We start from the raw sequence: 23,339 nt of genomic DNA on the forward strand, positions 1-23,339 counted from the left end.
GACCATAGTAAATGTGCTAATCTTGTGGTAGCAACTCTCACACCCCTGTATAGAGCACTGCTGATGACAGTAAGGAGTATACAAGGTTTATGTTTTGTTTTTTGTTTTTTTTTGGATAGGCCATAAGTGTATGTTTATTGGGGATTACTGGGCAGCAGGTGGCACAGTTTTTGGCCTTGTGTGGACTTCAGTAATATCTTTATACTTTAGCTGGTAAAGACCTTTGTCTCCTTGTTAACAATGTGTTAGGTGATGACTTCATAGTTGTTAGTGTGACCAAGTGTATCCTCTATCTCGTTAGCACTACTGTCCCCGATGACCATTATTTCACTTTCGTCAGTAGTCCTGATTCTTATGTTGGAGGTTCTCGGCTAGCTTACCGAGAGCTTCAATACATTGTTCAAATAGTGAGATATAGGGGTCTCCTGCAAGGCTACAGCAGGAATGTTTTGTTGAAATCAGCATGTGTGCTTGTGGTTCCTTAGTATCAAGTTTTGTTCTGTTTTGTGATTCCCTCTAGCAAACCGTAGTCCTCGGCTAAGTGCCCCTGAGTGTCAGAGCAAAGAAACTGGTGATAATGGATGATCATCAGGCGTTTTCTCCAGGAGCTGTTTGTACATAAATTACACAGAATGCAACATGCCCGAGTTTCAGTTGTTCATTTATAATAAGAGACCTGTCTAATGTAGTTGCCCATGTTCTGTGGTAATATGTAAGGGAATCTACAAATAGTCAGTGTCCTGAAGGTGTACTGGTGTGGGTCTTGAGGTGACCATTTCATTCACAAATTTGATACATTGCCACTGGACACAGCCAGCAACATTAGACAAAGTTCTTATCGTAAATGAACAACAAAAACTCAGGCATAGTTGCATTCTACATAATTTGTATACAAACAGCTCCTGGAAAACCACCTGAAGATCATCCATTATCACCAGTTTGCCTTTGCTCTGACACCCAGGGGCCCTCAGCCTAGGCTTGCTAGAATCACAAAACAGAACAACACAGATTTGATACCAAGGAACCACAAGCACACATGCTGATTTCAACAAAACTTTTCAAACAAAACAATTCTGCTGTAGCCTTGCAGATCCCTATATCTCACTGTTTGAACAATATACTGAAGCTCTCAGTAAACTAAGAACCTTAACATAAGGATCAGGACTACTGATAAATGAAATAGTGGTCATCAGGGAGAGTAGTGCTTACAAGATGACGGATGCACTTGATAACACTAACACTTACGAAGTCATCACCTTAACACACAGTTAACAAGGAGACGAAGTCCTTTACCAGAAAAGCTATAAAGACATTACAGAGGCCCACACAAGGCCAAAAACTGTGCTACCTGCTGCCTAATAACTCCCAACAAGCACACGTCTATGGCCTTACCAAAAAGCCATAGACCTTATATATTCCTTTATTGTCATCAGCAGTGCTCTACACAGGTTGGTGAGAGTTGTTGCCACAAGCTTAGCTCATTTACTAGGGTCCATCAGCCAGTTCCACTTTCATCATTTTGGTGGTCTCTTCTTTAGACTGGAAAACAGAGTTCAAGAAATTGACAAGTTTAGACAACTTACTTTTTCACAAATACACCCATAGACCTAGTCATTGGTTTCTTAAGTAGCCACTCCACTGCTAGCCTTGAAAAACAATTTTCAAAAATTTTGACTTCTTGTCTTTTGGAACAGCCTTCTTCAGTCAATACAAAGGGATGGACAACGAGTATATTTATACGAGTGTGTGGCCGAGTCAGCGAGTCACTGCATGGGTGGAGCGAGATGAGGGCACTGCAAGATGACTACCAGTCCTGTACAAGAATGGTATACAATACCAACAAGATGAAATTAACACACACGTGCAACATCTGGGTATCTTTTTTGTAGACGTTTCACCATCCAGTGGCTTTATCAATACAAATTCCAGGACATAACTTGAAGACAGTAGAACTGTATACAGAAGATGAGGTAATCAGTCCCTCAACCTTGGAGCTGGTGTGAAGAGCACTACTACTACAACTAACCCATCTCTTTGGGTAGGACCTACTTCCACTGGGGAATCCCGCCTACCAGTGACTATGCCCTCGTCTGCTACACGCCCCCTTTCCACCTGACGTTAGTATAAAAGCGCCAGGCTCCATGCTTCTACTTCAGAATCTTTACGACTATAGTGCTCTTCACACCAGCTCCAAGGTTGAGGGACTGATTACCTCATCTTCTGTATATAGTTCTACTGTCTTCAAGTTATATCCTGGAATTTGTATTGAAAAAGCCACTGGATGGCAAAACATGTACAATAAAGATACCTAGATGTTGCACATGTGTCTTAATTTCACTACCAGTCCTATTGATGACCTGTTAATGCAAGATAAGTTGTACTAAAGGTTTGGCTAAACAAGACTCCTTGACTCTGTTGGATTGTACTGTGTGTACAGATCACAGCAGATTCTTTGACCAGCCGACCATCTTTCCAGAACATCAAATGTGTGGTCTTTTCTCTATGTATTAGGCAAGTGTTATTTTTGTTGCAAATCTTGAATGCATATTTTTCTTGCATCCTGATCTGTAAGGAGTGTTAGGTCTTCCCATGTACTTCTGGCCACAACCACCTCATGATATGATGTACATACCTGAAAATAAATGGTATAAAATACCGACACAATGGAAACAAACACATATGCAGTTTATTGTGATCCTTTATTGACAACGTTTCGCCCACACAGTGGGCTTTTTCAAGTCACAAACAGATCTACCTGGGGTGGAAGGAACGGGAGTATTTATAGTCAGGTTCAGAATGTTGAGGTCAGGTGGAGAATGCTGCATCTGATGATCTGCTGGGTGGGGTTATAGAGTCTTGGGTAGCTTGGCAGGGGTATTGGACAAGTTGTGAGTAGACCTTCTGCAGTGTTCTATGTTCTTATGTGGGATAGCGATGAAGAAGTTTCTTGGCAAGTGGTTCAGCTATGTTATAGAAGCCATTGTTCTGGTTGAAATTGTTGGTTATAGAGATAAGCGATGATTCCAGGATTCTTCGGTATTGAGTGTTGTCTTCTGTGGCGATAAGTCTTGAGTTTCTGTAGCTAATTAAATGGTTGTGTGAATTGCGATGTTGTACACAGGCATTCCTTGTATCGTCAGTCCTGCTTGCGTATTGGTGTTCTGAAATACATGTACGTGTTTGGAGGTCTCTTGATGTTTCGCCCACGTATAATTTGTTGGTCATTACAAGGGATTATGTATACCCCTGCAGAGGATGGAAGCTTGTCCTGTCTACTACTGGTGATGTCCTTGATGGTCGTGGTTGTGGAGGTAGATACTTGAAATGATGTATTGGAAAAGATGTTGGAAACATGTTTGGCAATGGAGTTGGTGGGGAGGACTATGTATCTCTTCTCGGCAGTGTCTTCTCTGGGTGTGTTGAAGATGTTTAATGCCCGCCGTCTGCAGTCTCTGATGAAGTGACGAGGATAGTGGAGTTTAGAAAATACTTGTTCAATTATAGTGCATTCTTCCTTGAGGAACTCATTGCTGCAGATTCTGAGTGCGCGCAGGAAGAAGCCTATAATTACACCACGTTTAGTTTTGGTGTCGTGGTGAGAGTAGAAGTGGAGAAGATTGTTTTGGTTGGTTGGTTTTCGATAGACTTTAAAACGAAGTTGATGGTCAGCTTTGCAGAGAAGAACATCAAGGAAAGGAAGAGTGTTGTCTACTTCTTCAAGTGTGAACTGGATTGAGGGTTCGACCTGGTTGAGCTTGTCTTGGAGAGCTTGAACGTTGAAGCGCCTGGGAGTTATGAGGAGAATGTCAACACTCTTCCTTTCCTTGATGTTCTCTGCAAAGCTGACCATGAACCAACCAAAACGATCTTCTCCACGACACCAAAACTAAACGTGGTGTAATTATAGGCTTCTTCCTGCGTGCACTCAGAATCTGCAGCAATGAGTTCCTCGAGGAAGAATGCACTATAATTGAACAAGTATTTTCTAAACTCCACTATCCTCGTCACTTCATCAGAGACTGCAGACGGCGGGCATTAAACATCTTCAACACACCCAGAGAAGACACTGCCGAGAAGAGATACATAGTCCTCCCCACCAACTCCATTGCCAAACATGTTTCCAACATCTTTTCCAATACATCATTTCAAGTATCTACCTCCACAACCACGACCATCAAGGACATCACCAGTAGTAGACAGGACAAGCTTCCATCCTCTGCAGGGGTATACATAATCCCTTGTAATGACCAACAAATTATATGTGGGCGAAACATCAAGAGACCTCCAAACACGTACATGTATTTCAGAACACCAATACGCAAGCAGGACTGACGATACAAGGAATGCCTGTGTACAACATCGCAATTCACACAACCATTTAATTAACTACAGAAACTCAAGACTTATCGCCACAGAAGACAACACTCAATACCGAAGAATCCTGGAATCATCGCTTATCTCTATAACCAACAATTTCAACCAGAACAATGGCTTCTATAACATAGCTGAACCACTTGCCAAGAAACTTCATCGCTATCCCACATAAGAACATAGAACACTGCAGAAGGTCTACTCACAACTTGTCCAATACCCCTGCCAAGCTACTCAAGACTCTATAACCCCACCCGGCAGATCATCAGATGCAGCATTCTCCACCTGACCTCAACATTCTGAACCTGACTATAAATACTCCCGTTCCTTCCACCCCAGGTAGATCTGTTTGTGACTTGAAAAAGCCCACTGTGTGGGCGAAACGTTGTCAATAAAGGATCACATTAAACTGCATATGTGTTTATGTTTCCATGTAGATACCTGCATTGCTGGTGATCAAAATGACTGCCTACAAGCTTGGTCAAGTCTTTGATGATACAGGATGTACTGGTAGCAACGCCTATGTTACTCCTGGAGAAAGCAAGTGCAATATATCCTGCAGTGGGGCTTGTAGGAAGGATGAATATTCTATTTTGGTCTAGTTTCACAGAGATGAAAACTGTGTGTACGACCCACGCAGTACACTTGTTGCCATGTTTTAACATGCTGACAAGATCTGCAGCCTAAAATACCTTTATGAAGAGTGCAACATTCTAAAAGGACATTTCAACTCTAAAATTTACATGTCATCCAGAACAACAGGGACCAATTACAAATTCTTTACTTAACCTATACCAGAGATAAGATACAAATGGAAACTTCCTACTGGCCACACCTCAGGATGTTACACCTGCCCTCTTCAAGAGCAACATAGGTGTTGCTACCATCACATCCATCACCATCAAAGGCTTAACCAGGAATAATAACAACCCCCTTGACCACACAGTGCAGGTGTCTGTATCATACTATGCTGTGGTTGTGACTGGTATTACATGGGGGAAATCTACAGCATACAGATCAGGTTACAAAAATTACTGTGTACAGAACTCTCAGCGTGAATTTTGCCTGCTTTATACATAGGAATAAGACCACACACCTGATGTCTTCTAAAGATGCCCAGCTGGTCATGAGGAAAAAAGATAACTTAGCACAACTGCCTGGAAGCTGCTCTGATCTGTATACAAAATACAGTAATAGAATCGTGGTGCTTTCAGTTCAGTCAATCTTTTAGCCCAACTTCTCTTGCAAACAAGTTATTAACAGACCAGTAGTCCTACAGTGCCTCTCTCAAACTCCAATACCTTGACCTCACTGACCCCACCACTTGCCTGACTGTTCTTGTATATGTTTCTTGTTCATTCGTGTGTATTGACTGAGGCTTGTTTCACAGACATTTGTCTTCCAAGTGCCTCTGCAAATTGTGTCTTATCTTTTTCACTTGTCTTTGTTAGCCTTCACTTCCATCTATACATTGCTGAAGCACATGTCAACTTATCATTTGGATAGACTTGGTTTTGAGTTCCTTTGACGTTACTTTTGCAGTCGATTAATCTTTTTCCAACAATTCATTCACATCATTATCTTCAAAGGCCACGAACTCTCGCTGTACTTGTTGTTGCTACAGTTTTTTTGGATGCGACATCCTAGCAAGGAAAATGCAGAGAAATTATTTTTCGCACATCACAAGTGCTTCCTAGCCATCATTTATGGGTGACTGGAGGTACAGCATCCCCTGACACCAGTGTAAGTGCTTCTACAATGATAAATTTATGCCTGAACTCTGGCACACTAGTCTCATTTGTCATCCATTTCTGTGTAGGGTTTTGTACATGAAGTGGCACTTAAATGTCTTAATAACTTTTTGATCTAGATGCTGTATCAATCATATTAGATAGTAAAAACACAAGGTTTGCATTTTGGTCCAGAAGCTTTGATTGCAGGATGAGAGAATTTTCAAGGGTGAGGAGAATCTCTAATACTCAATTCTTTCTGGTTAAATATGTGCATCTTCACTGCAGGAATAAAACATTAGTTGAATCATGCAACAAACGGCCTCAGTCATCCACTGCTAAATAGAGGGCAAACAGGCTTTGTTTTTTCCTTTCAGTGGACTGGGATTCTCTGCACACTAAGCATAGGATTGCACTGGAAACTGTCCATTTAATTCACAGACATAAGCCTCCTGAAGTGATCCTTGGCTGCCTTGAAAGTTGATGCAAAGTTTTCTTGCTTGGTAATTCAAGTTCTTTGTGCACTGTTAGAGCAATGATTTTCCAGTGGTCCATTTCTGACTCGGCTATTGTTTTAGTGGTAGTTCCTGAAGTTCTCTTATTCTTGAAGTTGGTAAATCATATACTTCATCATAATCCAGTCTCATCAGCATTACACACTTTATACTGCATAAGATTTTCCTACACTTTTAATTTTTTTGTTACATGGTAAGAGTTTTCTGTACAAGTTACACTTGTATGCTGATCAGTCTATAGTGTACTCAGTAATAACTCAAAAATATCTTCTGCAGGTATGAGGATTATCTGCAGTAGCAGCACCAGCAGTAGTACCAGCACCACAGGATGAATGAAGATACTCTGAAATAACAAGAGGAGTCTGTAGAAGCCATGAGGAAAAATTGCCATTAGTTTTGTAAATTTATTTATTAAATGGAGCCTAAATTAAATTTTTTATTCTAAACCATTTGCTGTACTTGGTTTACAGATAATTTTACAAGCAGAGCAGCTTGCATTAATTCTTGATGTAACTCAAATTCTCCTTTGGAAATGATGGATGCAAATTATTTATATGGAAATAAGAACATTGTAAGGTATTATCCCTTCAAGGGAAGCTCCTTGATGCTGGTGAGGGGCTCTTGATCTAGGTAATTGGATCTGTGCTCTAATTCCCTGAATTAAGCCTGAATACCTTCCATTCCCCCCCCCTAAGAGCTGTATAATCCTTATGGGTTTAGCACTCCCATGATAATATACTAATACACACAAACCAAAATTCTTCTTTCAATAAACCGGCCATATTCCACTGAGGCCGGGTGGCCCAAAAGGAAAAACAAAAGTTTCTCCTTTTAAATTTAGTAATACATATGTATGTACAGGAGAAGGGGTTACTAGCTCCTTGCTCCTGGCATTTTAGTCACCTCTTATGACACACATGGTTTACAGAGGAAGAACTCTGCTCCACTTCCCCATGGAGAAAAAGACCGTAGGTCAGCTAGACGCTACTGTCCAGTTTGACCCCAAGGTGAGGCCAAACCAAAATTATACTAAAATAAACTCACATTAACAAGAAAAAAAACCTGAGCTGGTTACAATTCAACCAATTAATTATACTTCAAGTTTATTTAGGTACAGGTCCACAAAAGTACAATTATACATAAATGTGTAAATTACCTAGGATAAACCAAAGTCAAAATTATTTGTTTCTATTGGAGTCTTTGTAAAGTCTTATAAAAAAATGATTATAATAAAAATAATGTAACGTATTATTATTTAACCCTTAAACGGTCCTAACAGATCGACGTTCAAATTCGTATTGCTACAAAAGTAGATCTACTTTTTTTTTACATAGTATTTTCAAACAAAAAAAAAGTAGATAAAAGTTTTTTTTACACGTTTTCACATGTAAAACAAAAAAAAAAGATTACATTTTTTTACATACTTTCAGATGTTGAAAAAACGTATATATATGTTTGAACCATTTAAGGGTTAAAGCCTACCAGTAAGTTACAGTACAAATCAATCACGATTGTAACCTTGAAACTTAAAATAGCTAAGCAATTCAACTGTATGAAAATCAGTACAGCAACATCGTATCGAAAGAGGGTTTCCTGGCTGCCCAGGAAACCTTATCTCGTCTGAAGTGCTTCCTACCTACTCGTCTGAAGTGCTCCCTACCTACTCGTCTGAAGTGCTACCTACCTGCTCGTCTGAAGTGCTCCCTACCTGCTCGTCCGAAGTGCTCCCTACCTACTCGTCTGAAGTGCTACCTACCTGCTCGTCTGAAGTGCTCCCTACCTACTCGTCCGAAGTGCTCCCTACCTGCTCGTCCGAAGTGCTACCTACCTGCTCGTCCGAAATGCTCCCTACCTGCTCGTCCGAAGTGCTCCCTACCTGCTCGTCCGAAGTGCTCCCTACCTGCTCGTCCGAAGTGCTCCCTACCTTCTCGACCGAAGTGCTCCCTACCTTCTCGTCCGAAATGCTCCCTACCTGCTCGTCCGAAGTGCTCCCTACCTGCTCGTCCGAAGTGCTCCCTACCTGCTCGTCCGAAGTGCTCCCTACCTGCTCGTCCGAAGTGCTCCCTACCTGCTCGTCCGAAGTGCTCCCTACCTGCTCGTCCGAAGTGCTCCCTACCTGCTCGTCCGAAGTGCTCCCTACCTGCTCGTCCGAAGTGCTACCTACCTGCTCGTCCGAAGTGCTACCTACCTGCTAGTCTGAATTCTCCCTACCTGCTCGTCTGAAGTGCTCCCTACCTGCTCATCTGAAGTGCTATCTACCTGCTTGTCTGAAGTGCTGTCTACCTGCTCATCTGAAGTGCTGTCTACCTGCTCGTCTGAAGTGCTGTCTACCTGCTCGTCTGAAGTGCTACTTACCTGTATTTAACTAAGCCATTTTCTCTATCATCAGCTCTGCCACTGCCATTTTACCCCAACATCCAGACGCTGCTGATTCTTTGCACCGCTCTGGTCCTCACCTGCTCTGCAGGGAGATCCTTCAATCCTCTGATGCAGGCATCAAGAACAACAACAGGGATTGTCCCACAGTCATCCACAATGACATTTCAGAGGAAGTCAGTGATGTCACTGACTTCTTGTCATGGGAGAGCGCAATGGCAAACTTGATGTTCATGCAGATGACCACAAATCTGCAAAGACGTGATAATTTAAACACAGTGTTAATGAGCTCAAAAGTGGCAATGGCTTTTTAGGCATATTATACATGTAATAAAAATAAAAATTCACAAGTTAAACATGCTTTTTACCTTTCTCTTTTCAAGAGTTTATGACACAAAGTTTACTTTGACTAAGTTACCCAATGAATATATTTTTATGCATCCTAACATCTACTGTGTATTGCCTCAGAAAAGTCCCCAACACTAATCAAATTTCAATTTTGGTGGTTTTATAATGTAAACTCTCTCTACCAGAACCTGGGTTCATTGGTGCCAACTGTAAAATACTGTCCACATTAAAACATTTAATTTAGAGAAAAAATCGCAAAAGTTTTCCCTCAATGCATATAACTATAAATAGCCTGAAATATACAAAATTGCTACCACATATGTTCATAGAATGGAGTTCTTGATCCAAAGAACTGAACTTTAACCTCCTTTTGATTAAACTTTTATTACTTTCCAGTACCCAGGTGCAATATGACCCCTACAGGTTTACCACCTCCCCTAAATAAATTAGAAAATAAATGACTAGGCGTATTCTCAGAAGTGCCTGGGACATAATCTAGTGACTCTCTCTACTACCCTCAAAATACATATAAATAATGGAAGTCCTCAGGTTATACCTCATATATATCTGGCAAGACTTCATTTAGAGACCAAATAATCATAACTATGATTTTTAAAGAGGTGGAAGGGTAAGCCTGCGGAAGTCCTCAGTCAGATGACCTAAAACTCCAGCTGTGGGTCATAATATGACTAACACCCGCATCAGGAAACACTTGTCCTGTTTCCTGACAAAATATTATACCCACTTACCTCATTTACATTATGCTGCTAAGATCTGATCTCCATAAACAATGGACATAAATTCTGCACAGTTCTGGTCTCCATATTACAGAATAATAATGATAATCTTTATTTCTACAAGTACATGTACAAGGTATACAGACCATAGCTGACATCATTGACATACTACTATATAGAAAGTCCCTTGTTATGCAGAGCATTTCTGGCAAATTAGGTCAATTTTGTCCCCAGGATGCGACCCACACCAATCAACTAACGCCCAGATACCTATTTTACTGATGGGTGAACAGGGAAACATACAGTGAAGGATGACCAAGTTGATCCCATGTACCAGAAATCTGTCCTGCGAGGATACATTGAGGGGCCCCGATGTACTCTAGAAACACACAGAATTAAGAAGGGGGGAAGATATGTGCTAATGACTACCACCAAATGACCAGGTGCGGCATTACCCTCTCTTCAGTGGAGAATATATTGCAAATAAGAGACACTTTCCTTCCTCCCATTTCTCTTATGTGCTGTTACCCTTACGAGTTTAGCTTTCCTGGTAGGCAAGGCTTTCGCCTTGCGCCTTTTCGGCTTTTGCTTGCCTACCAGGAAGGCCCTTGCCGAGTGTCCTGGTTCGATTCCCGGCAAGGAAGGAAAAAATTGGGCGTTTATTATTATTATTATTATTATTATTATTATTATTATTATTATTATTATTATTATTAAAGATTAGCCGGTATTCTCCCGGCTCGGACCTTTTCCAAGTGGTGGCCCGGCCTTGGCTCCCTCTTTAGGGAGTGTCTGAGACATAAGTCTCCCATGGGAGGAGGCACAAGTACCTCATCTTTGAGACCAACTGTCCCCAGGCCTAGCCACAAGCTAGGCCTCTCTGGTCTGCCATCTCCGCCCCAAGGAGGCAAATGGGAATGACAGTCTTATGAGCTAAAGGCTCGGGCTCAGGCACCTACCCTACCCTAGAAGGGTTAGGCATGGTGTCGATCGGCGTTTACTTACAAATATTGTCCACGCACCTGGGTTTAAGTCGACTTATGTCGCATCCTGGGAACAAAATTGACCTAACTGCCAGATTATTATATTATAATCAAGGGGGAAGCACTAAACCCGTATGATTATACAGCGCCTATGGGGGGATGGAAGGCATTCAGGCTTAATTCAGGGAACTGGAGCACAGATCCAATTCCCTAGATCAAGAGCCCCTCACCAGCGTCAAGGAGCCTTCCTTGAGGGGCCTAACTGCCAGAAATATTCTACATAACAAGGGGTTCTATGTATTAGTATGTCACTGATGTCAGCTATGGTCTGCATAATATGTACTTGTAGAAAATTAAACTATTATTATCATTAAAGGGCCCCTCCTCCTAAAACAAAACAAAAAAAAAAATCTATGGCTAACTTTATCATAGTTATCCATTAAACAATTAAAGAAAACGTTTACAGGATTTTTTCATAAAAAAAATGACAAATATATGGGTGTCTAAAATAATTTGGATTTTATGTCTAATTTGTCGAAGACAGGATAAGATAGTAAGTAAGTAAGTAGATTTATTCAGGTATACACAAATACAGTTACATAGAATTATCATACATAGCAGCATATGTGTAGAGAACCTAGGATAACCCAAAAAAGTCAGACAGAGTGACTTATTTCCATTGGTGTCCTTTTACCTTATTATTATAATATAAAGGTTATAATATTTTCTTATTATTCTACAATGAAGATAACATCTTATTATCATACTAAAAAGATGCCTTTGGTTTTACCAATGTCTCTCCTACCCAAGACCTATTTATTTACCTCACAACCTTAAGTAGATGCTGACCTTAACCAAACTAGCCGAGCGATTTACAAGACAGTCTTGAAATAAAGCGTTATTTTTAGATTAATATTTTTATTATGCGGTCCATACCCATCCTGTGGGCGGTAGGCAGATTACGAAGGCACATAATGGGTCCAAGGACTGTACCTCAACATTACAGAGGCCCGGTGGCCTGGTGGCTAAAGCTCCTGCTTCACACACGGAGGGCCCGGGTTCGATTACCGGCGGGTGGAAACATTCGACACGTTTCCTTACACCTGTTGTCCTGTTCACCTAGCAGCGAATAGGTACCTGGGTGTTAGTCGACTGGTGTGGGTCGCATCCTGGGGGACAAGATTAAGGACCCCAATGGAAATAAGTTAGACAGTCCTCGATGACGCACTGACTTTCTTGGGTTATCCTGGGTGGCTAACCCTCCGGGGTTAAAAATCCGAACGAAATCTTATCTTATCTTATCTTATATTATTATAATCAAAAAGAAGCGCTAAGCCACAAGGGCTATACAGCGCTGCAGGGTAGGGAAGGAAGCAAGGGAATTGGATGGCAGAAGGGAGGGGGGATGATCAGCAGGTTACAGAAAACAGCGGGGCAGGGGATAGTACGGGGGTAGAGGGTAGCAAGAGATACAAGTAGAAAGGGCTGAAAGTATCAGAATTTGTGAAGTAAGTCAGTCGTTGTCAAAAAGTCAATGAGAGAGTCCGGATGAAAGGTGGGTCCATCAGCGAGAAGGGAAGGTAAAGAGAGAGCAGCGGGGCGAAGACGACGACAGAGGTAAATTCTGCGTGCTCGTTGATAAAGTGGGCAGTCCAACAGAATGTGGCTGACTGATAATGGAGCTTGGCAATTCTCACAGAGAGGAGCAAGACGCCTCTCCATGAGATATCCATGAGTAAGACGAGTATGGCCAATGCGAAGACGGGAGAGAGTAGTCTCCCAACCTCGACACTGGTGATAAGAAGACGGCCAGTAACCTATACTCGGTTTAATAGACTGAAGTTTGTTGCCGAGCATAGTAGACCAACGTTGTTGCCAACGGGTGTGAAGGTGGGAAGATATTACAGCAAAATAGTCCGTACATGGAATACCTCTATAAGAAACTGGTAGGTCATGTACTGCTGACCGCGCAGCAGTGTCTGCCTGTTCATTGCCCTGTACGTCAACATGACCAGGGACCCAACAAAAAACAATATCTTTATGCTTAGTAAAGATGCGGCGTAGCCAAAGTTGGATACGGAGGACTAAGGGGTGAGGTGTATCAAATTTTTGTATAGCCTGTAAAGCACTAAGGGAGTCTGAGACAACCACAAATGATGACACAGGCATAGATGCAATACGGATAAGTGCTGTAAGGATGGCATATAATTCAGCAGTAAAAATACTAGCTGAAGATAGTAAATGCCCTTGTACGACGCTGTCCGGAAACACTGCTGCGAATCCTACGCCGTCAGAAGACTTAGAGCCATCTGTGTACACAGCAATGGCATGAGAATGAGAGTGAAAGTGGTCAAGAAAAAGAGAGCGGGAAGCGACCGTAGACAGTTGGGCTTTCGAGCAAGGGAGGGAGAAAGAACAGACTCGAACAGCTGGAACTTCCCAGGGGGGTAGGGAAAAGTGAGATGCTACATGTACATAGAAAGGTGGTAGTTGAAGAGAAGACAAGAGCGAATGAAGGCGAAGAGAGAAGGGACGGAGTAAGCAGGGGCGGCGAACAAATAAAGAATGTCTACTAATATCAGTGACCATTCTATAAATGGAAGGATTGCGGAGATCATGAGAGCGTACATAGTAGCGCAGGCAATGGGCATCACGGCGATCGGATAAGGATGGAACGTTCGCTTCTGCATAGAGGCTTTCGACAGGGGAAGAGCGAAAAGCACCAAGGCATAAACGTAATCCTTGGTGATGAATGGGGTTAAGGCTAGAGAGAGTAGCAGGAGATGCCGCTGAATAGATCTGGTCACCATAATCAAGTTTCGATAAAATAAGGGTGGAATGTAGGTGAAGGAGGGTTCGACGATCAGCTCCCCACGAAAGATGAGCAAGGGTTTTAAGAAGGTTCAGCCGGCTGTGACAAGTTGCCTTCAGAGAGGTAATGTGAGGTTTCCAGGATAACCTACGATCAAAGAGGAGGCCCAGAAACTTGACTGTATCACGTTCAGGGATACGTGAGCCATAGAGGTACAAAGGATGATCAGAGATGACAGAGCGTCTAGTGAAAGTGATTTGGTGGGTTTTAGTGCTGGAAAATTTAAACCCATGTGTGGTGGCCCAATTGGAAACACGGTCGACTGCATGCTGGAGAGAAACTGTAAGGAGGTGACAGTCAGCGCCTGCACAGGCAATAGCGAAGTCATCAACATAGAGTGATGACCAAATATTTGATGGAAGACTAGAGGCCAAATCATTAATAGCAAGGAGAAAAAGTGTTGTGCTCAGAACACATCCCTGGGGGACACCTTCAGCTTGGACAAAGTCCGGGGAGAGCACATTATTAACCCAAACACGGAAATGCCTGTCAGTTAAAAAGTTCTTAAGGAAGGATGGTAGATTGCCTCGAAGGCCTAAGGAGTGGGCTTGGGCTAAAATATTATACCTCCAAGTTGTGTCATATGCCTTCTCAAGGTCAAAAAATATGGCAATAACTGAGTGGTTATTCGCAAAGGCATTACGAACATACGTATCCAAGCGCAGTAAGGGGTCTATGGTAGAACGTCCCTTACGAAAGCCATATTGACGAGTGGAGAGACTGTTGTGTGTCTCTAAATACCACACTAAACGTCTATTTACTAGACGTTCCATTACTTTGCAAACTGCACTGGTAAGAGCAATGGGACGATAGTGGGAGGTTTCATGTCCCGTAGTGCCTGGTTTGCGGAAAGGGAGAACAATGGCGGATTTCCACAGCTGTGGAAGAACTCCTTGTGACCAAATAAGATTGTAAAGGCGTAATAGGACTGCAAGGGCTGACTGATGTAAATGTTGTAGCATACGAATATGAATGTCGTCGGGCCCAGCTGCCGATGATCGACAAGCTGAGAGTGTTGCCTCCAGTTCTTGAAGTGTAAAAGGCACATTATACTGTTCTTCTCTGAGAGAAGAAAAGTCCAAGGGTGCTAACTCTCTGGCAGACTTTGAGGAAAGAAATGAGGGGCATAGATGGAGTCCCTGAGAAATACGGACCAGATGATTGCCAATTTCATTGGCAACATCTAGTGGGTTTGCTATATCAACACCGGCAACCCGCAGAACAGGAGCCGGGTCAGGAGAATATTTACCACTCAGTTTTCGTACTTTTTTCCAGACTGCACTCATAGAGGAAGCAGAGGTGATGGTGGAGACATAATCTCGCCAGCAAGTGCGTTTAGCGTCACGGATGACACGGCGAGCGATCGCACGCTTCTGTTTAAAATCAAGGAGTCGCTCTGTGGTTCTATTGTACCGGTACCTGCCCCATGCAGCGCGCTTCAAACGTACTGCACGAGCACAAGCAGGAGACCACCAAGGCACGCATTTCTGAGAATGCCTGCCCGAAGTTTGGGGTATAGAATGAGAAGCTGCGGTGAAAACGGAGGACGAGAAGAGGTGTAAAAGCTCATCGATGGAGGACGAAGAAGGAACCTCTTTAAAAACAGTCAGGTGTGAGTAAAGGTTCCAATTTGCCCGATTAAATTGCCAGCGTGGGGTGCGAAGAGGTGGCGAATATGAAGGGGAAGTAAGAATGATTGGGAAATGATCACTGTCATGCAAGTCCGGGAGAACAGACCAAGTAAAGTCCAATGCGGCGGAGGAAGAGCAAACTGAGAGATCGATGCAAGAGAGAGTATGAGTCCGAGGATCAAAATGGGTGCGAGTACCTGTATTTAAAACATGGAGGGGGTGGGTGGCAAGAAAAGCCTCTAACTGAATTCCACGGGAATCACAGTGAGACCCTCCCCAGAGGAAATGGTGGGCATTAAAATCACCAAGTAACAGAATCGGTGGCGGTAATGACGAAACAAGGAAGGCAAAATCCGGAATAGATAATGCCCGAGAAGGAGAGAGATATAAAGAACAGAGCGTATACCACCTATGTAAGTGGATACGGGCTGCTGTGTAATGCAGCGAAGTATGAATAAATAGCTGATGGTACGGAATATCAGTGCGGAGAAGAAGGGCACTTTCATTAAAGGTCCCATCAGGAAAAGGATCTGAAGAATACAATAAATTATAGCCTGAGATGTGAGAAATAACAGCAGAGTGTAATTTTGGTTCCTGTAAGCAAACACCAACAGGGGCAAACTGGGAGAGTAACATCTGAAGCTCACCCCGATTACCCCTGAGGCCGCGTATATTCCACTGTAAAAAGGCCATGATTGGCAATGATAAAGATACTTGAAATCCGCAGGTAAGGGTTCCTACGGACTAGAAGGGTTAGAAAAGTCCACATGCGGAGGCAGTGGAAAATGTTCAAGCAGCGAAGGAACGGTGCGCTGTGAAGAAAGGAGTTGCGCAGATGGAGCAGAGGAGAGAGAAAGAGCGGAAGGTGGATCAGTGTCCATTGATGGTTTGGTCTCTGCAATATATTCAGAGATTGCTTCAAGTGTTTCGGAATTCAGAGATGTCGTATGGGAGACAATATTGGGAATGGTAGGGGGAGGATGAGTAAAGATTGGAACTGTATTGGACTGTACCAAGGTAGGGGGGGGGCGAAAGGGTGGAGGGAACTGGAGAAGCGTGGCAGGGGACAGAAGAGACAGGAACCTGGGAGGTGGCAGAAGAGGAAGAAACTTGGGAGGGAACAGGGGAGGAAGGTACATTACGAGGAGGAGGGTGAACCTCTGCACTTGTAACTGAGCCAGTGAGAGGGGAAGAACTAGGGACAGAGACAGGGAGGGTAAAATGAGGAGGTGGAAGATGGGTAGGAGGTGTTACCGGACCTTTTTTTGACTTTTGAGAAGTAGAGGGACGATTGGGAAGAGGTGTCGTACGAGGTCTCGTCGATACTGAGGCTTGTAAGAGAGAACTCGAAGAAGCGAGATTAGACTGAGGCGTTGAAGTAGGGACGTCTGAGCCGAGGACAGCAAAAGGATTAGATACAGGAGTGATTATGGGAGAGGTAACCACAGAGGTGGGTGTAGAAGATGGGATACCAGAAGTGGGGGGACGTTTTGAAACACGGGAATAAGAAACACGTGGGAGTCTCCCTTGGAGGCGGAGATGAGAAACTGCCATGGCATAAGGGAGACCTTCTGTCTCTTTGAGGTAACGGATTTCCCGCTCGTTTAAATAGACCTGACAACGGCGAGAGTACGAAGGGTGAGCCTCATGACAGTTAAGGCAAGAGGGAGATCGATTGCAAGACGTATTAGAATGGTCATCGGCACCACAGACTGGGCATTCGGCGATAGATCTGCAATATTTCGCTGGATGGCCAAATCGCCAGCAATTTCTACACTGTTGTGGTGTAGGGATCACCTTTCGAACTTGTAACCGATGTCCTGCTATATAAACGGAGGATGGGAGTTCTCGGCTGTCAAAAGTTAAACGAGCCACATTGCTAGGGTATCGTCTCCGCCCACGGGCAGGAAGAACGTAAGTGTCTACCTTGAGGATTGGGAGATCTTGGAGTTCCAGCTGTTCTAGAATGTCGGTGCCACATGTCTGGAAATTTTGTTGAACTATGGTATGGGGCAGAATAACGGTACCACTACAAGAATTGAGGGAATGATGTTTTTCAAGGGTGACAGGAACAGTATCTATATGGGAAAGACGAGAGAGCTCACGAGCCTGGGTAGCATTCTGTACGGTAATGATGCGCGTACCGCTCTTAAGAGCATGAAAAGAAATATCTTTACCAACATGGCGTAGGAGTGCCTTGCCAATACTATGGTCAGAAAGATAGGCAGTAGAGGAAGTTGGTCGTAAAGTGAAGAATTTAGTCCACTGTTCAGTCTGAAACTGAGCGTGGAAAGGTAGTGAAGGACGTGTCGATCGTTTCTGAGAAGAACGAGAAGGTGAAGGTGGAGAAGTATCATCAGCAGGTAATTGTCGTTGACGTTTAGGCGTGGGACCAGAGTTGGTCCGACGTGGAACGGGTCGGCGATTTGAAAATTGCCGCACCGTAGAGGGAGAGGCCGGAAGCATAGTCAGAGGAGAGCGAAGGTCTGATAAATCGAAGGAGTCAGTCGAGGCCTCAGTACCTGAAGCGGGTGAGGAAACAGCACCGGCAATAGGTACAGAGGCATGAGGAATGTCTGAAGAGTGGTCCAAAGACGAGGCGGGGTCAGAACGGGGTGCGGTATCAAGAAGGGGCCCGGGGGTACCAGGTTCATGGACTAGGGCTGCCATGGTTAGGTTACTTCTTTCTTTTTGTTTTTAAGAAAAAAAAAGAAAGAAGAAAAGAAAATAAAAATAAAAAAAAGAAAAAAAAAAGGGGGGACCGGGGAGGGATAGTTCCTAGGAGGAATGAAAGGGCCAGAAATCTCCCTCCGCGCCCAAGAGGACTCGACACCGCTAGTAGCGCAGATGCAGCATGGAACCCGTGCCATACCCTACCCTTCATGCCAGTAAACCAGCAATCTGGGATAGCAACCTCACATCTGCCGAGCTACCTCGGTGGACAAAAGAGAGGGCGGCCGGATATCCGCCACAAAGCATACCTCCTTCAGCCACCACCCCCGGAATCCGAAAGGTGGCTTCCAGAGATACACCCGTCGCCCAAAAGACACCCAAAGCTACTCCGGGATACCGGAGAGGGATCGGGACATCCCTAGGCAATCCAGATTCCACGGCAAACTACGCCACCGCCAAGAAACCTCAACGGAATGGGATGGACCCCGGTGTCCTTTCCCCTACCTAGGAACTAGCGCGCCTGTGGGAGAAATCACGAAGGCTAAAAAGAGGAAGGGCAAAAGGGAGGGGTGAGGAGGAGGAGGAGGAATGGAAAAAGGGGAGGATGGGGAGGATGGGATAGGGGAGGGGAGAATGGGGGGTAATTAGGTTCGGTCTGAGGAAGAAGACCGACAGGGCTAATTCCTCAGACCAAGAGCCTCTTCACCACGCCAAGGAGCCCCCCTTGAAGAGGATCTTATCTTATAATGTGGCCCGGTGGCCTGGTGGCTAAAGCTCCCGCTTCACACACGGAGGGCCCGGGTTCGATTCCCGGCGGGTGGAAACATTCGACACGTTTCCTTACACCTGTTGTCCTGTTCACCTAGCAGCAAATAGGTACCTGGGTGTTAGTCGACTGGTGTGGGTCGCATCCTGGGGGACAAGATTAAGGACCCCAATGGAAATAAGTTAGACAGTCCTTGATGACGCACTGACTTTCTTGGGTTATCCTGGGTGGCTAACCCTCCGGGGTTAAAAATCCGAACGAAATCTTACATCAACATTACAGAGGTACATAATTGGCCCAGGGACTGTACCTAAACAGTGCTCTATTTGAAGCAGACTGCACTGAGGGTGGACATCTCCATCACTCAATTCACTGAGATTAAGATGTAAACGTACAAATCATATTTCAGAATGGTGTAGGTTAATTTATGCACAAACACACACCAAAGTCAAAGTGACTTATTTCCACTGGGAACAGCAAGTGTACGAGTCCCGTGGCTCAGTTGGCAGCACACAGCTCACATACTGAGTGTCCGTGGTTCGATCCCCAGCACGGATGGAAACATTGCGTCCTGCTCCACTTCTGGTTAGTGTGACTTTGTAAATGGTCAAAGTCGGACCGAAACGTCGTCGTAAGCTTCTCTCTTTTATGTGCGGGTTATTTGTGTATCATTCCAGTCACGGTATTGTGCCTTTTTTGTTATTAATTGCTTATGTTTCCCTACACCTACTGTCCCTGTCCACTTAGTAAGTAGGTACCTGGGTGTTAGTCAACTGTTGTGGGTGGCACAACAGTTGACTAGATTTAAGAACCACAGTGAAAATAAGACAGTCCTCGATGACGCACTGACTTCCCTGGGTTGTACTGGATAGCTAACTCCCCCGGGTTAAAAATCCCCACCAAAACTATCTTCTAAATGCTGATTATATTCTGGAGAGAAAATGTTACCGGTGTACAAGACACATTCTATTTACATCACTTCACATTAAGTTGAGGCGCATTTTTATCCATTTTGGGTCCAGGAAATGTAGCCTAACATTTTGTTAGCTAAGCAAGTACAGTAGCAAACCAGTTACAATAAAGAGAAAGCTCTGATCCCTTGGAGCAAGAGACCTTCACCAGCATCAAGGTACCTCCCCCCCTCCCCCCTCCTTGAAGTGTCTGAAGATGTTTCTCTCAATGTTTGGGACGCATTTATTAAACATCAGGAACATTAATTTTAAAACGTTTCGCTCAGGGCGAAACGTTTCCGCTCCTTTACGTTCCTTCCCTTCCACTTATCGGCTCTTTGCCTCTTCCACCGACGACAGTTTAAAAAGCGATACGAGTAATGTTCTGGAAACTAAGACGTTTCGCTCACCAGGAGCTTTATCCACCCAGTGTTTCGCTCACCACGAGCTTTATCCACCCAACCTTTCGCTCACCAGGAGCTCTATCCACTGAACGTCACCAGGAGCTCTATCCACCGAACGTTTCGCTCACCAGGAGCTTTATCCGCCCAGTGTTTCGCTCACCACGAGCTTTATCAATCCAACGTTTCGCTCACCACGAGCTTTATCAACCCAATGTTTCGCTCACCACGAGCTTTATCCACCCAACGTTTCGCTCACCAGGAGCTTTATCCACCCAACGTTTCGCTCACCACGAGCGTTATCCACTCAACGTTTCGCTCACCACGAGCTTATCCACCCAACGTTTCGCTCACCACGGGCTTTATCCACCCAACGTTTCGCTCACCACGAGCTTTATCCACCCGACGTTTTGCTCACCAGGAGCTTTATCCACTCAACGTTTTGCTCACCAGGAGCTTTACCCACCCAACGTTTCGCTCACTAATTCAATTCACATAGAATTATAAAGCTCCTGGTGAGCGAAACATTGAATTAATGAAGCTTCTAGTAGGCGAAACGTCTGCTAATAAAGATTACCCGAGATTTTCTGTGGATCCCTCTTTTTCATTCTGAATATGTATCCCTCTGTGTATGTATCCCTCTGAGTATGTATCCCTCTGAGTACATGCATCCCTCTTTCTGAGTATGTATCCCTCTTTTTCCGAGTATATCCCTCTTTGAGTGCATGTATCCCTCTTTCTGACTATATCCCACTTTGTGTGTATTTATCCCTCTGAGCGCATGTATCCTTTTCTCTGGGTATCCCTATTTCTGCGTGTATGTATCCCTCTTAGTGTATATTCCTCTTTCTGAGGGTATGTATTCCTCTTTTCCGAGTGTATCCCTCTTAAGTATATCCTCATCTAAGTATATCTCACTTATCCAAGTATATTCGTAAAATTACCAATTCTCAGTAAAAGGTAATCAAATACCAATGCAAAATACACTAAAGCAATAGGAGAAATTCTGGAATTTAACTAATAACATCAACTAAGTTGTTAGGAAGTTAGCGAGACAATAATTCGCTACGAATAAACTAGCATTAACGTCTTTGGTCACTCATGACAAGAATTTTTTCTCAACTCACCGGCTGGTAAACGGAGCTGACGTCAGGAACACTTGTAAACACAAATGTTTATAGGTATCCACCACACGATTTGTCATTCGGTTGAGGTTAATTGGGTTTTATAATCTGTTTACTACAAGGACTCCAGTGGAAATAAGTCTGATTAGTTTTGGGTTATCCCGGGTAATGTGCACATATGCTGCTATGTATGATAATTTATGTAAGTGTATTTATGTGTACCTGGTCACAGACCAGGCCGCGGGGGCGTTGATCCCTCTCCAGGTATATTTGAATAAACGCGGGGGCGTTGATACCCTCTCCAGGTATATCTGAATAAACGCGGGGGCGTTGATACCCTCTCCAGGTATATCTGAATAAACTTACCACACGAGGGTCATTAAGGCCGCACGTCACCTGCACACCACCAAATCGAGAATGATTTAATTCCTAAAACGCTGAAAGGAATAACACACCTTTCCGTGTGTGGGTATATATGCTGTGTGTCACTCAGGAGGGAGGTCAGGCAGTGTTTACTAGTGTTCCTTGGCTCACACTGACTCAACTTGGGTCAGTCATGGATGGGTGCCAGTCAACACCTCACTAGTTAACACAGGCGACAACTACTGTTCAACCAACGCTTGACTACTCTCGTGTATCCCTTCCCCCCCCAAAAAAAAAAATATTTATACAAATGCAACACGTATAGCTATTTACGATATTGTTTTTTAGGTAACATGATAGTTACAGTAAAAGGAAGTAAATGACTAAGTACAATTAACAGATTCCCACTACATAAACCCTGGACCAGGCAAAATCTTGCTAGACTTGACAATGCTACTTGCTATGCTTGACTTGCTACAATGTTGCTCATTGGTGACCCCGCGTCCTGGCTGGCAAAGCTCTCGCTCCACACGCAGACCCCTCAAGGAAGGTTCCTTGATGTTGGTGAGGGGCTCTTGATTTAGGGAATTGGATCTGTGCTCCAGTTCCCCGAATTAAGCCTGAATGCCTTCCACATCCCCCCCCCAGGCGCTGTATAATCCTCCGGGTTTAGAGCTTCCCCTTGATTATAATAATAATAATAATAATAATAATAATAATAATAATAATAATAATAATCCACACGCAGAGGGTCCGGGTTCGATTCCCAGCGGGGTAAAAACATTTCGACGCGTTTCCTTATACCTGTTGTCCTGTTCACCTAGCATCAAATAGGTACCTGGGTGTTAGTCGACTGGTGTGGGTAGCATCCTGGAGGACAAGATTGAGGACCACAATGGAAATAAGTTAGACAGTCCTCGATGACGCACTGACTTTCTTGGGTTATCCTGGGTGACTAACCTTCATGGGTTAAAAATCCGAACGAAATCTTATCTTATATATTTTAGAAATTGGTAGTTTTGCACACACACACAGGAGAGATAAGGGGGGATATGATAACGACATATAAAATACTGAGAGGAACTGACAAGGTGGTCAGAGACAGGATGTTCCAGAGATGGAACAGAGCAACAAGGGGTCACAGTTGCAAGTTTAAGACTCAGATGAATCACAGGGATGTTAGGAAGCATTTCTTCAGTCACAGAGTTGTCAGGAAGTGGAATAGTTTGGGAAGTAATGTAGTGGAGGCAGGATTCATAGATAGCTTTAAGATGAGGTATGATAAAGCGCATGGAGCAGAAAGAGTGACCCAGTAGCGACCAGTAAAGAGGCGGGGCCAGGAGTTATGAATCGACCCCTGCAACCACAATTAGGCGAGTACACACATTAACCAAAATACAATGGAAAAAGAACAACATAGCTGCCATCTCAGAGTCTACATCTCAAATGCTTCAAGTCATGTTAGACAACTGTCAATGAATAAAAAAAATGAACAGTGA

General features: G+C 43.8%; 2 long non-coding RNA genes across 6 annotated transcripts in view; one reads left to right on the plus strand and one right to left on the minus strand.

The window, feature by feature from the left end:
- LOC128703764 (uncharacterized) overlaps window positions 1-7,048 on the plus strand; it is a 29,035-nt gene extending 21,987 nt beyond the window's left edge. For all 4 annotated transcript variants that reach the window (XR_008409364.2, XR_008409363.2, XR_008409362.2 and 1 more), the window contains exon 5: window positions 6,893-7,048. This is a non-coding gene — a long non-coding RNA (uncharacterized lncRNA). The remainder of the gene's footprint in view (window positions 1-6,892) is intronic.
- LOC128703765 (uncharacterized) lies at window positions 3,495-22,066 on the minus strand. Of its 2 annotated transcripts, none has more exons than XR_008409365.2 (3): window positions 21,933-22,066; window positions 8,972-9,243; window positions 3,495-6,959 (listed from the first exon to the last, which is right to left on the minus strand). It is a non-coding gene; the product is annotated as an uncharacterized lncRNA (long non-coding RNA). The 2 variants fall into 2 exon arrangements; XR_008409366.2 differs by having other exon boundaries at window positions 21,844-22,059.
- Between the last annotated feature and the right edge of the window lie 1,273 nt (window positions 22,067-23,339).

Source organism: Cherax quadricarinatus, chromosome 87 (assembly GCF_038502225.1).
Source record: "Cherax quadricarinatus isolate ZL_2023a chromosome 87, ASM3850222v1, whole genome shotgun sequence".
Lineage (NCBI taxonomy): Eukaryota > Metazoa > Arthropoda > Malacostraca > Decapoda > Parastacidae > Cherax > Cherax quadricarinatus.